Here is an 18152-nt window from a genome sequence, read left to right as displayed (position 1 = left end):
TTTAAATAAAAACAACTCTCCCTGCTTAGGCTGTGGATTTAGGGTGGTGGTGTTAATGTGCAGGCCGGGGCAGAGATGACTGGAGTGGGGGGTTAGGTTAAGCTCCACTAGGCTCCTGCTGAAGAAGCAGGATCTCCTTCTGTCCTCCTGCACTTCACCCCGCGATGCTCTCTGCACACACACAGAGGGACCTCAGTGCCCCCAGCAACACGGGGACAGGATGGGATGAGCTCTGGCTCAACAGCAGCTGCCAAATGTGGGGCTTCGTGGTGGGGTATGCTGCCCTCCGGGGAGCAGCTGCCCTCTTCTCCCATGCCTGCGTGTTTGCTGATGGACACAAACCCGCAGCACTGGCAGCTGTGGCAAACACTTGGTTTCCTGCCCCCTCGGCACTAGACGAAATCTCCGATGTCTGTGCAGAACGTAGGGAAAAATACTGGCACCTGTGGTCATTTGCACGGCTATGAGTCAGGTGCTAGGCAGGCGAAGTTCAGCAGAGGTGTTCCCAAAAGTTGGAAAATTTAAAGGCCTCCGTTTCTATTTTATGGTGCTTCTTTTTTTATATATGTGTGTGTTCCTCTCTGGAGCTCTTTCCAGTAGCCCAGACCCTGTTAGCACTGATTTAAGACATGACCTGCAGTTATAATTTTTCTCTGTCCCTCCCAGGCTGGATGGTCACATTTCTTATTCTTCCTTGAACACAGCGAAGTTTTTTTTTAACCTCTGATGCTGCTGTTGGAGGCTTCGGGACACAGGTGCACGTGTGGGAGTGTGGAGGCGCAGCCACAAGCTGACCAGCCTTTGTCTCACTGCGGGAGGACTTTCCTCTTTTACCTCTGTCCCCAACCATCTGCAACCAGAGAAAACCCGGGGGTTCAGAAAAAGCCCTGCGTGACAGAAATAAAACGTGTTTCACCTCTTACGGCTGGCTTCAAAGGCGCAGTGCGCTCGAAAAATTTAATGAGTCAGTAATACCCATGAAAGAAAATAAATGGCACGGTCCTTTCTTCTCATGACAGTGTTTCCAGGTCTGGTTTGTTCTGAGCCTCCGTTTTAGGAGAAGGGCAGGAAAAGCACTTTTTAAAAAGCTCCCTCTTGATACCAGTGACACCGTGACCTTTGTTTTAAAAAGTCATTAAGCCACTTCACAGGTAAGTACAGCAAAGCCACTGGAAGTGCAAGCGGGCCGTGGGGCATTCGGGCAGTGCCGGGGCTGGGGGCTCTGGCAGCGGGCTCAGCCTGGCACTGCTGGATGGAGGCTCCCAAAACGCAGCCCCTGGATCCGACACAAAGCGTGGGGCTCCAGGCATAGCATATCCCTCCAGAAACCACCCCAGGGTCCTCCAGGAATTGGTGGTGCTGGTAAGGAGGGCAGATCTGCAGCAGTGAGCGAGCTGGAAAGCTTCGTGCTCTCGGCAGGGGACATCGCGGCGCTTTGCCAAGCTTCTGGGAGCGGGGCTGGGTTGTGCCTTTTGCTCAAACCACTGGCCAAGCTACCAGGCTATATTCTCCTCTCAGGTCCAGCCCTGTGGTGTAAGTCGGGAGTGATATAGTGCAGGCAGCACTAACCGAGCAGAATTTGTCACCTTGATTTTTCTCCCCCCTCCCCGCCCCGGCGGATTTGTCTGTCAGTGGGAAGGGGCCGAAACTTATAATTAACGGAGAAGCAGGAAGCGAAAAGCGGAGTTCAAAGCCGTCTGCCAAAAGAAAACGATCCCGGCCGAGTCTCCCAGGATTGTGTCTGGGATGACAATGACAGCCCGGCACTTCCAAGGACGGCTCATTGTTGTGCCGAGCTCCCCGGCCTCAGCCTCCCCTATTGTCCGGCCGCCTGGCCTCACTCGTTGCGCTGCAAGTTGCCAGCCCCAAATTAGGACTCTTCGGGGGCTAAAGGTCAGCCGGCAGCTTGGCGATATTTGGGAGGATGTGAGTTATAATGAGATCAGAGAAAAGTGCTCAGACGGCAGGCAGCGCGGCAGCGGCCGAACGGGTCGGCTTGGCAGCAGGGAGCGGAACAAAACGGAGGGGGTCTCTCCATCCCTCTGCGTAAAGTCCTATACAAGCGCCAGCCTCGTTTCATCCTATTTTTAGTTTAACCTATTTAAGATGGGGTTAAAAGGGGTCATAAATCTTTACGGGAGCCGAGCATCCACGGAAACCCCAGGTCTGATCTCTTTTACATCTGTCCCAGGTTCTCAGCCTTATCTGCCTCAGCTGCCTTCACCCTTTGTGGCTGCACACAAACGCCATTCAGCAGAGGTCCTTTGGCAGGGGCTGAGTGGCAGGTATAGGGTAACTGCGCTGCTCTGGGGAGGGGGCGGCGGGATTTCTGGCTGCAGACAAGCCCCCGAAGCCCGGCTGATTGACACGGTAAACCTATACAGAGGGGTTGTTTGAGGGGAGCCTGCCAGATTGACAGTGTAAATGTGTAACACACACACAGCCTGTGAGAGAGGAGCCTGCCGGCGGGTGGGAGAGCGCTGGCGGAGCGTTGGTCACACGGAGATTGAATTACAGTTGAATTAGATCAGAGCTGTGGGAAACGGCACCTCCTAAACACACACGCAGCCTCCCCGGGGGCCGGGCGGCGGGCAGCAGCGCGCCAGGGCCGGGGGAGCATCCCGCAAGGGCTCCCAGCCCCAGAGCCTGGTGGCTGCAGCGAGCGGCTGGAAAGGAGGGCAGAAGACAAAGGGGAAAATAAAAAAAAAATAAAATAAAAAAAAAAGGACTGGGATGGGAAAGGCTGGCATGGCAGGATTTTCGCCCCGCAGCTGCAGGGGTCGGACTCCAAAGGGGATTTTGCTGGCTTTAACCGATGCCTTTTAAGATTTGTGGTTTTACGGCGTTTCGCTAGCGCTGTGGGGAGGAATCTTAATACCCCAACGGCCCCCTCAGATACCAATCGCCCTCCTAATCCTCTTGATTTGCCATATACTCTGATGGCATTTCACAAACCTGCAGTATTAATGCCTCCGAGCTGTGGGTCGGGGTGGGGTGGGGGGGCTCGCTTGAAAACAGACCCATTTTAAGCTCTATTAGAAAGGGCAAAAAGTCAGCTGGCTTGGAAGCGCACTCCCCAGCAGGCGTGGGGAAGCATTTCTTCCAGCAAGCAGCGGGAGGAAGGCACTGGGTGCCCCGCCAGCCCCATGCCCTCCTCACCCTCGCCCTCCTCTCCTCCTCCTGCCTCTCTTCTCCCCGAGGGTTGGCTGAGCAGGGGCCAGAAAACGACCATGAAGGCTCCCAACCAGTATTTTTTTTTATTATTATTATTATTTTTATTTTTAATTATCATTATGCAACTCGCTTTTCAGGACAGTTATTTTTCTCTAATTTGATTTTCCAGTGTCTCCTGCTTTGCATAATCCCCTCTCCAGTGAACTCTGCTAACAAACATTGGCCAGCCCGCCTGTAATTTCTCAACCTCCAGGCTAATTCTCATAAATAAAGTGCAAGCCAGAGAGAGACACAATGCCTGACAGTGGAGCCGGGGCTCCGCAGACTCTGCAGACGCAGAGGGCAGCTTGCTCCCAGCCACAGGGCAGGACCAGACCGACGCTTTGCAGCTCTTGCAGTCTCAGCGCCTTACTGTGGAGCGTGTAGTTTGCAGTGAGTGGCCGTGCAATGCCTAAACCGGAGGCATTTTCCTCTTGCTCTTCCCAGCGATGTGCAGCCCGGACTGGAGCCGTACCCCCTCCACTGCCAGGATGCTCCCGGTGAAGGCAGACCGCTGGCACCTTCATGGTTGGTCATGCTGAGCTGCAGATTGGGTCTGGCCACTCAATCATCCAGGCTGTCTGGTTGCTCACCAGCAGGGCTTTCATCCAGTCTCCAACGTGCAGAGAGGATGGAGCCACCCTCTTCTGAAGGGGACGGAAGCTCAGCTGTATGGATTTAATCTGTGTTGTGGCACTTGGCCTCATGAGGCCTGACCTGTTTATTTACTAGCACAGACATAGTCCAGGGACAAGTAAATCCAGAGCTGGATGCTGTGCAGCAGGGGGTTGCTACTCCTCGTTCACATTCACAGGCAACCTGCCTCATGACAGACCCCCTGACATTGCTCTGGGTCACAGGAAATTAAATCTCAAGGCAGAGCCTGGCAGACTCTGCAAGGAAAGTGTCCCCTGCAGTGCATCCTTTGCTCAGTCCCCTTGCTCACAGGCCAGCCAAGGTCGGGGAGAGGTACATGGGGAGAGACAGGACTTTCTGTCTCCTTCTCTGAGAGGGGAGCTTTGACCCCCAGTTGCCGCAAGCCTCATCCACACCGGGTCTCTTTCACTTCATCCAGAGCTCTTTATAGTGTTGTCTGCTACACCATCTGGGGATGGGGATACTTTTAATTTCATGGCTGTTTATAGTTTGTTTACTTTCAAAAAGAGTGTGAGAATTGTTCCAGAAATTGTTACTGAACAGAAATCCCTGAATTTATGGTTTGGCTTTGCTATTCATGCCCTGTTATGCTTAAAAATGAGAGCACAAAAGGTGCACGGGGCAGCATCACCCAGTTCTCTGCCTGCAAGCTCCAGTAGCTGCTATAGGCAGAGCTGTGCTCTCACGGATAAATCACTGCCTGATCTTGTCATTTTGCAGGGCCTGATCTTGCTGGAGCAGATCGGTGCCACTTTCTGGTGAAGCTGTTGCAGCCTTGTGGGAGAACAGCGAGGTCTTGACACGCAGGTTTTCGGCCAGGCCTCCTGCAGCTGGTGCTAACCACCGGAAGATATTTCTTCTTACATATGCACAGACAGCCTCTCAGGTCAGCTGAGGACTCCCAGGAGCTCTTACTCCTTCAGGTTAGCCTGGACCTTCCAGGACTCCCTGGAACTATTTGTCCTTCAGATTGATCCCCTTCATAGGACTAGAAAACCTTATTCAGTGCTACATTACTCAAAATCTGCTCCACCACCAGAGAGGATATGGGAAGAAAAGTGTTTACTTAGAAAAATGTTTACGTAGAAAATGGGATGTGCCATAACGGAGCAAAGCAATACGGTGATAAAACAAACAATCTGCTTAGTAAGATAAAATCAAACTGTAAGAGTCCTCCCTTGTCATTCCAGCAACTCAGGTTGTGGTGGTAGGGGTGGTAGTGAGCACCTTCAGTGGGGATGGTCAGCCCTGAGCAGCGAAGACATGGACCAGGAGACCCATGGACCATGGCTGGAGAAGGGATGTAGGGGTACCCTGAACTGCTGATGTCTGGGTGAAGTGAAATCTCAGCGGGGCTGGCAGCTGGTCCAGCCCCACTGCCCATGGGTACCACAGGACCATGGACCTCCACCAGAAGTGTGCCTGCCTTTTCTCTCATGCCTCAGCTATCTGATGGTCTGATAGAAGGTTTATAGGGAGAGGGAACAGCTGAAGACCTGCTTACTTCTGTAAGACCTACAAACTTCTTCTATAAGGCCTTTTTTTTGTCTGAGTGCAAGGAGGGGAGGAGGTGCCTTCTCCAGCTTGCCGACTGATGTGGGGTTTGCCACAGCTTGCTTGTGGGAAAACTCACTGTCTGTGCCCCTGCTGTCACTTGGAGGTAACCTGCATTTGGGCAATCCCACCACCTCGAGAGGGCTGCAGGGTGAGGCGGGGTTGCTTCCACCTCCTCACAGGTGTAGCTGAGCAGTTTGCTGTCGGGAAAAGGCAGAGGATAGTTCTTCAGGAGAACCTGGTGGTTGTAAGCAGCTCATTATGGAAGAGCTTTTCTTGTACAAAACAACAAAGGCCATAAAAAAATAAAAAAGGGGAGTTCTTTACTGTGTAAGTTTTACAGTCAGAAAACTTTTCATGCCTTTATGAGCCTTCTTCATGGCCGCTATGAGAAGCAACCGTCAGGTGGGAGGTGGGAGGCTGGAGCTCTAGATGCATTTAAGCCTCAGACATTTTGACAGGTTTTGGCCTTCGGGAGAGAACGTGCCAGCGCTGTGTGGCAGGGCAGGAGGCAGCACGGGGCCCGTGCACGTCTCTGTGGAGGATGGCCGAGGCGTGCAGCACAAATAACTCACCTTCTTCGATTTTCCAGTGTTGTCAGTGCTGAACCGGTGTAAATCCACAGAGACTGGCTGTCAGGACCTTTCTGTGGAGGGTTTTGCACCAGCAAGCAAAAATTCCTCAAAGCAGAACTCTTCCCAGAGCAGGATTTTGGAGAGAGAAGTACTTCAATTTATTCAAAGCTTGAAATTAAGATGCTGTGATCCAGCAGAATTTAGTTTTGATATTTTAGTTAATTTACTCTAGAACATAATTTAAATAAAATTGCTGTTAAATAAATTGCTGTGAATCTTTCTTTTGTTATTGACTTGTCTACATTTCTGAGAATTTGGTTTGGAGCCTGAATGCTCAGAATGGGGTCCTCCAAAAGATTATCCCATAACTTCAAAGAAGAGCCACCAAATCAGAATAGCACAGAACAGGATGATGTGGTCCTTCGGGCAACTTGAATTTTTCACGGGTTGTTGGGATTTTGGCTACTCATTTACCTGGAATGGATAACTTTTCTCCTCATTTGCTGTGTGGTTGCAATATGATTTTTCTTTTCATTCTGATACATTGAGGATTGGCAATTATGTTTTGTGTTGGGGGCTTCTCTGGTTTTCATGACAGATGCAGCAATTCAGCTAGGGAACAGCCCTGTTCTGTGGCTTCCGTGCAGGACTCTCCCATCTCACATAACCATTGATCCCTTTTGCAGCTGAAAGCAAACCTCCGTGTGAAACGCATTGATTCAGTCACCTCAGCACACCCCTTTCTTTTCTTTTATTATTATTTTTTTGGACCTGAATTCCTGCAGGCGCTCGATGCAAATCGCTTCAGCCCTGGCTCACAATGGAGCAGGAAAGCCTTCCACTGGAAAAGCACTTGGTTTTGAAAGCGCTCACGGCACTGGGGAAGCTCATGGGTTGCAGCCAACCAGGGCAAGATCATGCTTCCAGGAAAGTATGACTAACCTAATTTCCACATTTACTTAGCACACAGGATGCCCCAGTACATGCAGCACTTCAGAGGTCACAGGGATGGGGTGCCGGGGGTAGAGTTCACCGAATTTATGGCTGAGCGGCTCAAATCAGACATGGAATTCCGCCCTTTGATGTCAACCGTGTTATCAGGCCAGCCGGGTGTGTGAGATTAGCTGCAGAGCAGGTCACCGTTTCCTCAGTGGGCAAGAAGGTGCTGCAGAAGTGGCCTGGTGTGCGTGGGGCAGAGGCTGGCACTGGTGGGCTCTGCCCGTCACAGCCTGTGGAGGAAAGTGGGTCGTGGAGGTGGTGGGGAGGCCACCAGCGAGGCAGTTTATGAAGGTGGGCATCCTCAAACGCATGCTCCATGAGCTGTTTAACCAGCCTGGGTCTTCAGAAGCTGTCTATGGATGAGCTGCAAGTGTGGGCCAGCCAGCATTCCTGCTGTAGGTAACAGCAGCTCCGGCCTGTGCTACTCAACACTAGCTCCTCCAGGGCTTGTTCAGGAAGTTGTCTGGAGACACAGGAAGGAGATAAGTGCTCTTCTCCTGTCTGCACATGCCACCCAAACAAGAGGTCTCGTGAAGAGGTGCGGACACAGGAACTTGAAGGACCTGAAAGAGCAGTCAAGTACTGCTGCTGTCACCTCCACAAAGCTCCTCTGAGCATCCTCACACAGCCGCCATTTCCTCTTGTATTGTCCCTCCCCTCCTAACAACCCGGCTGGAAAGGCCTTCCTTCAAAGACAGGGCTCTCTCTTTTTGCAAGAGCTAGTAATGAAACGTCTCAGTGCTCTCAGATAAATCAAAACTTGTTTCCTTTAAAACACATGTTGTGCGCAGATTTGGGCGATGTCAGGCTGGGGACTGCTTCCTCCTTGTTGCACCTACCCGACATCTCCATCTCATCTACACATGCAATGGATGTGGACGCCTCTGCCACTTACTAAAAGCCTTCTGATGCACCCCCTGGCACCCATGGCACCTCTCCTTCGGGGACTGTAGTTTGTAACGTGGGAGCTACCACATCACTCTCATGTACACTCTCCTGCTGGGTTAATTAAAAAAAATGGAAGATTTACAGGAGCATGGAAAGCAGTGTAAGAAAAGTTTTTCAAACTTTTTTTTTTTTTTTTTTTCAGAATTTTGATTTAGTTCAAAGAAAATACTACAGGGATTTGTGTCTGAAAGCGTTCACGTACACCTAAAAGAAACAAACAGTGTCCTTGTTATTTACAATGCCTGAAAGCCACTGGAAACAGAAGAATGTCCCACTGAAAATACCAAATAAATAAGAAATCTTGTGTAACGGGCGAAGCAAAGGAAGTGCAATCTAGTGATTAAGGCAGGAGCGGGATTGCCAGGAGGTCCTTCTGGCAGAAGGGCTATTCCTGGCGCTACCGCAGACTTCCTGTGTGACTGGGCACGAGCTGAAGGGCCTGACAGTATAAGCATGTCCCAGCGCACACCGGGAGCCATGCCCTGGGACTATGGCCAGGGTGTTTGTGGGGTCAGGGCTTTGCTTTGTGCAGCTTATAAACTGCCGTTGAAATCCAAGCCCAGGCAGGAGCATGAAGCCATTGCACGGCCTGGGCTGGGGCAGGACCCAGGGAAGAACCTGCAGGGAAAGGTCTTCCCGTGCTGGAGGGGAGATGGGCATCACCTTGGCTGTGGTCGCACCACCTCCAGGAGGTTTGGCTGGCCCTGCTGGGTGGGAGCCCATGGCACGGCTCCTGCAGCTGGAACAAAGCAGGGCTTTGAATTATGACTTTCTTAGCCCAAATCTGTGCTGCTCAAGGGCAGCCCAGCAGTGTGCAGCCTCCTCCTCTGCACACTCAGTCCCTCCTTGTGCGGTCACGGTGGAGACTACTGGACTTAGGAGACCTCATAAAGCTGCCCTTACTTAAGCATGCCTTTTTAAGGGAAAAAAAAAAAAAAAAGAAAAAAAAGAAAGAGGACTGAAATGCAGGGGGTCATTTGTGGTCTAATCAAAAGGGCTATGCCTTCTGCTCTCATTACACTTTTGATGAGCTTCTCCTCTGTGGGCAGGACAAGTGAGGTGGGTAAGAGAGGGAGATGGATTTGGAGGCACTGGCTGCCCCATTTATACATGCCACACATTAAAGGTGACCCCGACGGGGTGTCGTTGTCCCCCCCCCCCACCGACCAGCTCCCGGGGCTCACATAACAAACACAGCCCTGGCTGCACAGCCGATCTGTCGTGGGGATTATCTGCTCGTTTGAAGTGAAATTTAGCTGGTCTTAATCAGAAATCTAGCCGCATCAGGTTCACATTAGCTTGCGTGGAGGTAGTAGTTTCACACAACGACATGGTAGCAATTAAGCTAGTTGCTACTGGTTCTTACCCTAGGGTACAACTTTGTTTTGTTCCTTGCAGATTAGTGGGACCGCGCTAGTTTCCACATAGTTTTCTTTCCTGTAGACCCCAGCTATTCCACGTCAAACCCTCTGGGACTGGTTATTAGACCACACAAACTGTAATTATTTCCCAAAGAAGCGGTCAGCGTTCCAGATCTTGAGCACGGCCAGTTATAAAAAAAATGTTATGAATCTGAGAGAGGGAAGGGATTTCACTGAAGCCAAAGGAGCCTTAAAACTACACAAACACTGAGAATTAAATATTTTCAAATGGCAGGAACTGAAGACGCATATTCATTTCAAAAAGCGTAATTATGCCTTTCTTGGCACTGGAGGTGAGAGTGAGGGAAAGTCCCTTCTGGGTCCCCCTTCATTTCCTCCCTCGACTCCTTGGCATGGGTGAAGCCACAAACCTCATCTCCACTTCATGTAAAACCTTCCCGGGAGACCCAATTACAGCCCAGTTACCCCTCACGTGAGCCCATTTTCTTTCCACTGGGAAAACCTTTGTTTATTTTGGGACTCAAGCCGAAGCCTTGATCTGTGGGAAAGGTTTGGATGTGTACCACCCTTGAAAACAGCACTTTGCCTGAAAGGTAAAAGTTCACATTGAAAAAAGGTGAGATACGTACATTACAGCTGATCGAGGAGAACATGCACACAATTATCAGAAATTAGACAGAAATGGCGCCTCTTACTCTGGAAGAGGTAATTTTTTACGTAGGATAAGCTTTTCTCATGTGGATTTTTGACATGTGGCAATTTCTCATTTTGAGGCCCACAACCCATCTTTTCTTGAACAAACCTATGTATTGTAGACACCGCAATGAAAAGACGGCTGTCTGTTACTTCCTAGAGTTCCCTCCTACGATATTCTGAAGCAGTCATGCAGTGTAGGATCCTATTGCAAACCCATTGTGGTTCTCTTGGCATTTGCATCAGTCAGGAGTGAGTTATTTTCTTGTGAATTGAGGGACAAAATTAACATCTATTACCTCAAAAATGTGATGGGGGATACAGTAGTGAAATTTCTTGGCTAAAATTTCTTTCACCTTCCAAACCAAAGCGTAAAAGCACAGGAAGATGTAACAACAATAAAATAGAAAATTTCTGCCTGGCCAAAGGCTATAGATGACCACATTGCCCCAGTGTTATCTTGTTAATGTAAAGTAACTCAATCCCATTACATCATTTTATAAGAAGGTGACGTTTATTCATCCCCAATATATAGAGTCACTTATTGGGAGAGAGAATGGACCTAAGCTAACATTGCTGCTGGATAATTTGGGCAACCCCTCTGCGGTCTTTGAGTGAAAGCTGTTTTAGGGGCCATCGTTGCACACACACACGACTGGAGCCAGCAAGATCCAACCCTGCCACAGCTCAATATTTAGTGCTCCCACGAGCTTAATAAAGTGAGGAGAGGGCAGATGCAGGGAGGCCAGTGTTAGTTCTCTAGCTCTGAGTGTCTGCATTTCGGAGGGGCTGCAGTATACAAAAACAAGTAGCGCATGAAGTGAGGAGGCCTGTGTTTCTAGGAAGCTCAGCTTGGCTCTTCCCAGCAATTGCCGCAACAGCTGTTAAGTGCGTAGAGCTTTTAAAAGGCAAACGTTAATGCAAAGATGATGGCAAATCCAGCTGTAAACCACCAGCTGAGGATTTTCTTGAGATAGCAAGCGGCCTGCTGCGAGGCCTGACTTCTGTCACGTCTGTTCTGACCGCTGCCACTTGTGCTTTCTGGTGTGGCCAGCCGGTGAGGGCAGCACGCCGCTCTCCTTGCCTGGCACACGGCCTCCACAGGTTTCTCTGGCACCATGTGGATGAAGGGTCTGGGTCAAGGCTGTGTTTCCAGATCAGAGACCTGATTCTGGCTCCATTAACACGTGTGTTGTTTAGAGGGGGTGAGCTACACCTGGCTGGGAATTGGCTGACAGGTTTGCTGTCTGGGAAGGCACACGTTACCCGGTCCTGCTGCCAACAGCAATGTTGTGGCATGGACGAAGCTTCTGGGAAAAAAGCCATGGTCTTTGGTAGACTTGTCCAAATGGCAGCTGGTTCTTCCCAGCTGCGGTTACCTGCACAGTCTGGATCAGATGTGGTGAGCACCTCTTTGCACGCCGCTCCACCCAGTCTGCATCCTGGGGAGCATGCCATGGCCTTTCCTAGCTCCATGGGATCCTGCAGGCTATTTGTCTGTCTCTGCAGTTAATAGGACGATCTCTTTAGCAGGGTAACGCTTGGATTTATTTTCTTACAGTATTTTAACTAGGCAAGTATTGTAGATTGCCCCAAGGAAGATGGTATGCATGTGTGCCAAGAGATTTTGTGGATAACGTAATAGTTATGGATTTTAATGCACTCCTCCAAGGTTTCACCAACAGTGAAAAGCAACACAGAGCATTTTCCACGTTAGTGCCTGCAAATCCGAACAGACTCCCTGTCTTTCTCCTGACTTAAGTTTAGATGCTGTGCCTCTTTACAGAAACACAAGTGACAAAGGCTCCAGTAAGCACAGTTTCAATGGCTTTCTAAACATATCCCATAACCAAGCAGGCGTGTTGTATTTTGTCGGGTTTTACAGAGTATTAAGACAAAATCAATGGACAGTTCAAAGGAGGCTGGGAACAGAAATTTTTACTCCATGCATTATACCATCCCTGATGGCAGCTACCCCTTACATTCTTGCTGTTTACTCTCCAAGAAGTCAACAACCAGTGTCTGCAGGGAGAGTTTGCCTTGGAGTTATAATAATCCAGCTGTGTTGTTCCTTTCAGCAGCTCCCATCTTTTACTGGTCCAAAGTAATAACCTTCTTTCCGTATTTTAATTTGTTGTTGTTGTTTTGCTGCATCAGAACTGCTCTCTTAAATTATACACATATATATGTGTATTTCTCATTAGCCAATATCCCCCCTCTCCAATATTTATGAAAAAGTATAGCAATGAAGATATTGACTTCCAGTTCTGAGCTACAAGATTGATATTCCTCCAAAGTAAATACTGGCCTTGGCTGTGCCACAGTCAATATTTACCTCAAGCAAAATAGATCTTGATGACAACCTAAACCTGAAGTCAATATTGGCTTGCTGTAATCCAGCTGGTATAAAGTAATCGGTTTCCTTTATATTACCTGAATGCATGCAAATATTTCCAGTGTAAAGGTGGGCTCCACATTCTTACCACTGTAGACGCAGTATTGGAACCATCCCCCATATTTTTAGTCATCACAAAACTGAGAGCTCTCCAATGTCACAAATGTCAACATGTACGCTACGAAAGCTCGCCTATCTCGGAAACAATCTGCGAGTGACTGATTAACTATCTAATCTGTGTACTTACTCTGAGGCCCATTTCTCCAGTGTCTAAAAGCCTTCCAAACCCTTAAGAGAGGCAAAGTTTGCAAAGAAAGGGAATATCCTTTACTTGGCCAGGCGAAATAGTTGTGAAAGTGGATAAGGTGGGCACACAAGCCCTAGATCTGAAGATACTGACTCTTCCTAAGACACCTGAGTCTCTCATTAGTTTAGACCATCAGGTCTACAGCAATATTGTTGTTGCTACTACCTATAAGGAGATAAATAATTTCTCCTTCCCAGTCCACGGGGAAACATTTTAGTACTCAAAAGGCTCTTTTTAAATGTGTCTCCTTTCGTTCATCAGTCACTCCCCACCCTATAAGCCTGGTGGCCAACATGTAGCACCTTTGACAAACGGCAGACTCAAATTAATGACAATTCTGTGGGTTTTCTGAAAAAAATCATGAATGGGTAGAGGAAGAGAGGCTTGGATTAGCCTTCCATTGGCATGCCAGAGGACAGTCAGCATGGCTGAGCCTTTGTGCCCATTGCAGCGTAGTCTGCCTCCTGCCTGTGTGCAAGCCCATGGGCACGGGTAGCAGCAGGAAGTGAACTGGTGGGTGCAGATGTTGGGCTACTCTCAGGAGGCAGAGCACCACTCCACAGGAAAAAAAGGTTTGATTATTCATTCTGCTGTCTGTGGAGAAGCATCAGCTTGTAAGCAGTGTGTAACTAAGTATGCTGCACCAGCACACACAGAAGGAAAATAGAAATGAGGCCATTCAATTTGTCGTTCCAGAAGGGGTGGACATCTTCCACAGAGCATTTTGCAGTACTGTGACCAACACACCCCAAAGTCTTTCTTTTAGCTGGTGATATGTCATTCCATTGCAGTGGCTCTGGAAGGCAACTGTGGCCAAAAAGTCTGAGTTTAACTCCCTCAGGCAGCTAAACCAGTCTCAAATAGGATTTGCATATCAGGACAGAAATCATGAGCCTCTCTCCATATTCAGTGAGAAAACAGGAAAAAACAAAACAAACCAAACAAAACAAAAAAAAAAGAAAAAAAAAAAGAGCTTTGAAGCTGATGGACTTTTTTTTTTTTTTTTTTTTATCTTTTCTGGAGCTTTTTCATCTCTCTATATAAATAATGAATTGAAAGAACTAAAAAAAAAACTAAAAAAAATCATTAACTGGATTAAATCCTGGTGAAGTTTTGTGATTGTTACAAAGTCGGCAGTGCACAGAGTTGGTTTGCTGGGTTATTTTTCCTTTGGTTCAGGTTACTTGTGCAAAGATGTTGGTGGTCCTAAGAAATCCTTAAAAGGTATCTGAACACAGCACTCACCACTCCCTGCAGTGCAATTTTGCCTGATTAGCAATCTCTCTGGGAGGTCAGTGACTGGAACAGTTTGTGAATTGTATTATAAGAGAAATAAATAAGAATAAATGATAATGTTTAATGCTGGTGGAAGACCACAGGTGCAAAATACTGCAGACTGGAATAGTGGTTATTTAGTGGAAGTACTGAAGTTAAAAATGCACATGAGAATGCTGTCCTTGCTTCTACAGGGTGCTTTCCTAACTGAACAACTCCTTCCTGAGTAAAACAGGCTGCTATCTAGGAGGCACTCAGTGGGACCTTGCCTCCTTAAAACCTCTCCACGTTTGCAGCAGGTGACCCTGACCCCAAGGCAGACTGTGCTTCGGGACCCACTGGTGCACCAGGAGCACTTGCTGGTTTTCAGAGGGGGTCACCCCTCTGGGTCACCGGCTACTTGGCCACATCTGTCCCGAAATTCTAGCCCCTTATCTCATCAAAAACTACATTTCAAGTATTTCCCCAATTTACCTGCCAAAGCAATTGGAGCTACCGCAAGGATGTGAAGTGTTTGTGAATGCCAAAGGTGGAGTCACTGAATGGTTTAGGTCAGAAGGGACCTCTGGAGATATCTGCTCCAGCCCCCTGTGCAGGCAAGGCCACCTGGAGCGGGTATTGAACAGGAATCAAGGTGTGCATGGTGGTCTGAGACCTGTGGGATTCCAGCTCTGTAGCCTTGCACGGTGACTCTTGAAACCTGCTCTTTCCACTGCAGGAAAAATACCCGGCCTTGTTCTGGACCAGTAAGCCAGCCTATATCTTCTGTAACTCAACATATTTTCCAGAGCTGAGGAGGGAGTCATGAGATGGGTAACCCAGAAAGGGGGGGCAGTCTCTAAGAAACAGCTAGGTTGGGAAAGGACATAAATGACAGCCTCCAAGTAATGTGACACTGAAAGAGATGCCCTTTAAAGCTGAGCTGACTCACAGGGAAGAGTTTCACTGTTTCCAAAACCTAGGACTTGTTTTCCCCACAGAAAGGACAGGAAAACCCCAAACCAAACAGACTTAATATGCTTCAATTCTTCCTTACCCAAGCAAAAACAAAACAAAAGTGTAGAAATATTGAAGTTTCCCATGGGATGGAAATTTTGATTTTCACCTAGCTGCAACCCCACGACGGCAGGGCAGCCTGATGGGCGCTACTTCGGGCTTTTCCTTGGGCGTTGGGAGAGCAGTGTAGGAAAGTGCAGAGCATACTCACACTGAGCCTGGCTATGGCTATTGCCATAGAAGAGAAAAGCCCCAGCTACGATTTTCTCTAGATGGGGCCACAGACTGCAAGCATCCCCATCCCTTCCTGGTGGCTGAAACTGGAGAGCACGGAGGGCTTCCAGGGACAGGTAGGACAAGGGGGTTAAAGCCAGAGGAGCCCGGCCCCAGGGCTTGTTGCTTGAAAGAGGAAGGTGGGTTCTGGGGAAGGCCAGTGGTGGCATCAGGGGCAGTGGGACCCTGGCAGCTCCAAGCCAGAGGGGCTCCAGCCCGGTGCCCATGTGGGCTGCATGCAGCGTGCATGATCTGGGGGGGGTCGGCATTTGAAAAGCATCGGGGCAATGGGTAGGGGGATTTAACTGGAGATCTACATTAAAAAAGAAAACAAAGCAAAAAACAACACCAAGTACTGAGTCTAAAACTTGATACCTGCACAGGTACTTGGTCTTGCCATGTGATTTGGACTCGCTGCCCGATGCTTGCTTTAATAAGCAAATGCCATGACTCAGGTAATTCTCCCTGTCTCTCTCTCTGCCTCATTTTGTTTTGCAAGCCATGGCATGAGCTAGCTTCAGCCTTGCCATAAAAATCTGACTCACTTCCTAAGGGCAGTCTAAAATAACCTGAGGATTTTTTTTATTTTTTTTTAAATGCTGCTTTTTACCTCCTTAGACACAACAGAAATACATCGGGGATTTCTGAAAATACAACACGGAACAATACAATACAATCAGGTTTCTTAAGCGCAGATGAGAGGTCCTTTTCAGCCCAATTTTCTTTGACCCTCTCAGTTGCTCCTTTTAAGAAGAGAAAATCTGTGCCTCTCTCTCCGGTGGCTAGCAGTCGACAATCAGCACTTCTTCTCTCTTCCCTGAGTGGGCAAAACCGGGGGGAGGGAGAGGGCTGAAAGTAAAGCGGAGAATTGTTCAGATTGCCCGGATCCCTCCAGGAAGTGATCTTTTCTGCTTTTACTCCAGACACACGCCTCCCAGCTAGCCAGCAGCTCCAACTAATTAGCACACGTGATGGGAATAGGAAACAAAGTCACAAACAATAGTAGCGTGGGAACGCAGTGTAAACGGCAATTACACAGCCCCCCCCCCGGCCGCCCCTCGCTCTGGCCTTCCCCGAGTAAATAAATAAACGAATAAATAAATAAATGAGCGCATAAATAAGAAAGCGCCGCTGACAATGCAGCAGATAAGCGTGGGAGGCAGCGCAGACCACGCTGGGCGAGAGGTGAGGCTCGGCGCTGGCTGGCCCGGCCGCAGCCCGCTATTATTTTCATTCCATACTTCAAGTATATCGAGGCCGCTTCTCTCCCTTTTGTTCAGCGTTGGGGCACAACAGAAAAATGTGTTTGGGGAATTTCAGCACTTGCCAGGTCATGGGGGAGGTCACGGCGCTTTTGTTGGGAGAGAGGCAGAAGAAGAAAGAGGGCAATCAAATATCCTCCTTGAGACAGCTTACAAGCACATGTCTCATGCTGTCAGGGGGCTCGGCTCCAGCGTGACACTTCCAGCTTCTTGTCTTCGTGCCAAGCTGAATATGCTTGGTATACGTTATATATGTGAGAAGTGGTCACCACTTCCCCCGCAGACCACAGCTTTAAGACGTATTATAACGGAGCTATTGTGTGGGATTAAACACATTTGCTGTGGTTTAAGCATTAAGAGTGTGTGACTGTTTGCACTTGCTTCAGAGCACCCTTATTAACACGGCTCTGGAGGTGTTCATGCGGAGGTCATCAGCGCGGCGTCGCGGTGCTGGGGCTGTTATGCACCGAGAGCCATGTGCTGGTGATTTTGTTTTGTAACAAGTAAACACAAGGGAGTTTTATCGCAGCTACATCAGCATGAATCAAAAGAAAGGCCTGGGTATGCATGGGAAATTACTGTCAGAGCTATTCAGCAATGCTGCTTTGATAGCTCCTGTTCCAGCACAACTGAGTTTTTCTGGAATAAATCTTTCAGATGAGTGCTACTGTGGAATAAAAACTATTTCTCCCAGAATAATTTTTCTTCCTTAGGAGCAGACGAAATGAAGGTCACTGAGAACAATGGATCTGCACAGGGCATTCATTCTGCACAGATATGCTGGTCAGCTCTGCAGCATCCCCAAGTCCTGAATTCTCTGAAGCCCGTAGGAATGCTGCAGTTTCAAAGCACTGTGAGCAAGACTGAAAGAAGGCATCTCACAGGAAAATACCCTCAGTGCCTATGCAGGCCACTGCTATTTTGTTACTTCAAAATAGCATTTTCAAAATGTGCTTGAATCTCAGAATTAACTGCTTTATCATCCCTCAGTTTGGATTAAAAAAAAACAGATGCTGATACACATTTACATAATTTAAGAAATAAGTTTCCTTAGCAGAAAGTAGGTTCAGTGTCTAACCTTGTTCTGGCAAAACCAAGACGGCACTTTTCTTCTGTTGCTTATTTTTATCCTGGTATTCCATAATGCAATGGATGAGACAACTGATGGGATTTGATTTTGATCTCCTCTCCAGAGGACAGGGTTTAGTGGTTTAGGCAGCAACATTCAAATATGCAGCCTATATGGAATAAGGTTTCACATCCAAACCAGTCAGGCTTAGTCTTTAACTTATCTAAAGTAGACAAATGAGGTTGCTTTGCCAGGATCTCCCAGGTAAAACCTCAGCCAAAGTCCTGACTGCTCTGTGGCAATTAAAACTCCCTGGCATTTTCTCACTCTGCTCACACATGCTAAACATCCCTCCACAGCTCATTACACTGGGGCCTGGGGGTGCCCTACGTGGTGGCTGCTTCTCCATGTCGAACTTGTGCTCAGGTGGCTGGTGGCTGCAGGACAGCAGGGAAATGCTGCAGCAGAAAGGTGTGAAGTGAATGCAAGATATCCCCTGAGAGAAAACAAAGATGCTTTACCAGGAGCCAGTGCTCGCTACGTCAGATAGGTAA

Source organism: Anas acuta, chromosome 2 (assembly GCF_963932015.1).
Source record: "Anas acuta chromosome 2, bAnaAcu1.1, whole genome shotgun sequence".
In the NCBI taxonomy this organism is placed as follows: Eukaryota; Metazoa; Chordata; class Aves; order Anseriformes; family Anatidae; genus Anas; species Anas acuta.
This window is presented reverse-complemented; position numbering follows the sequence as displayed.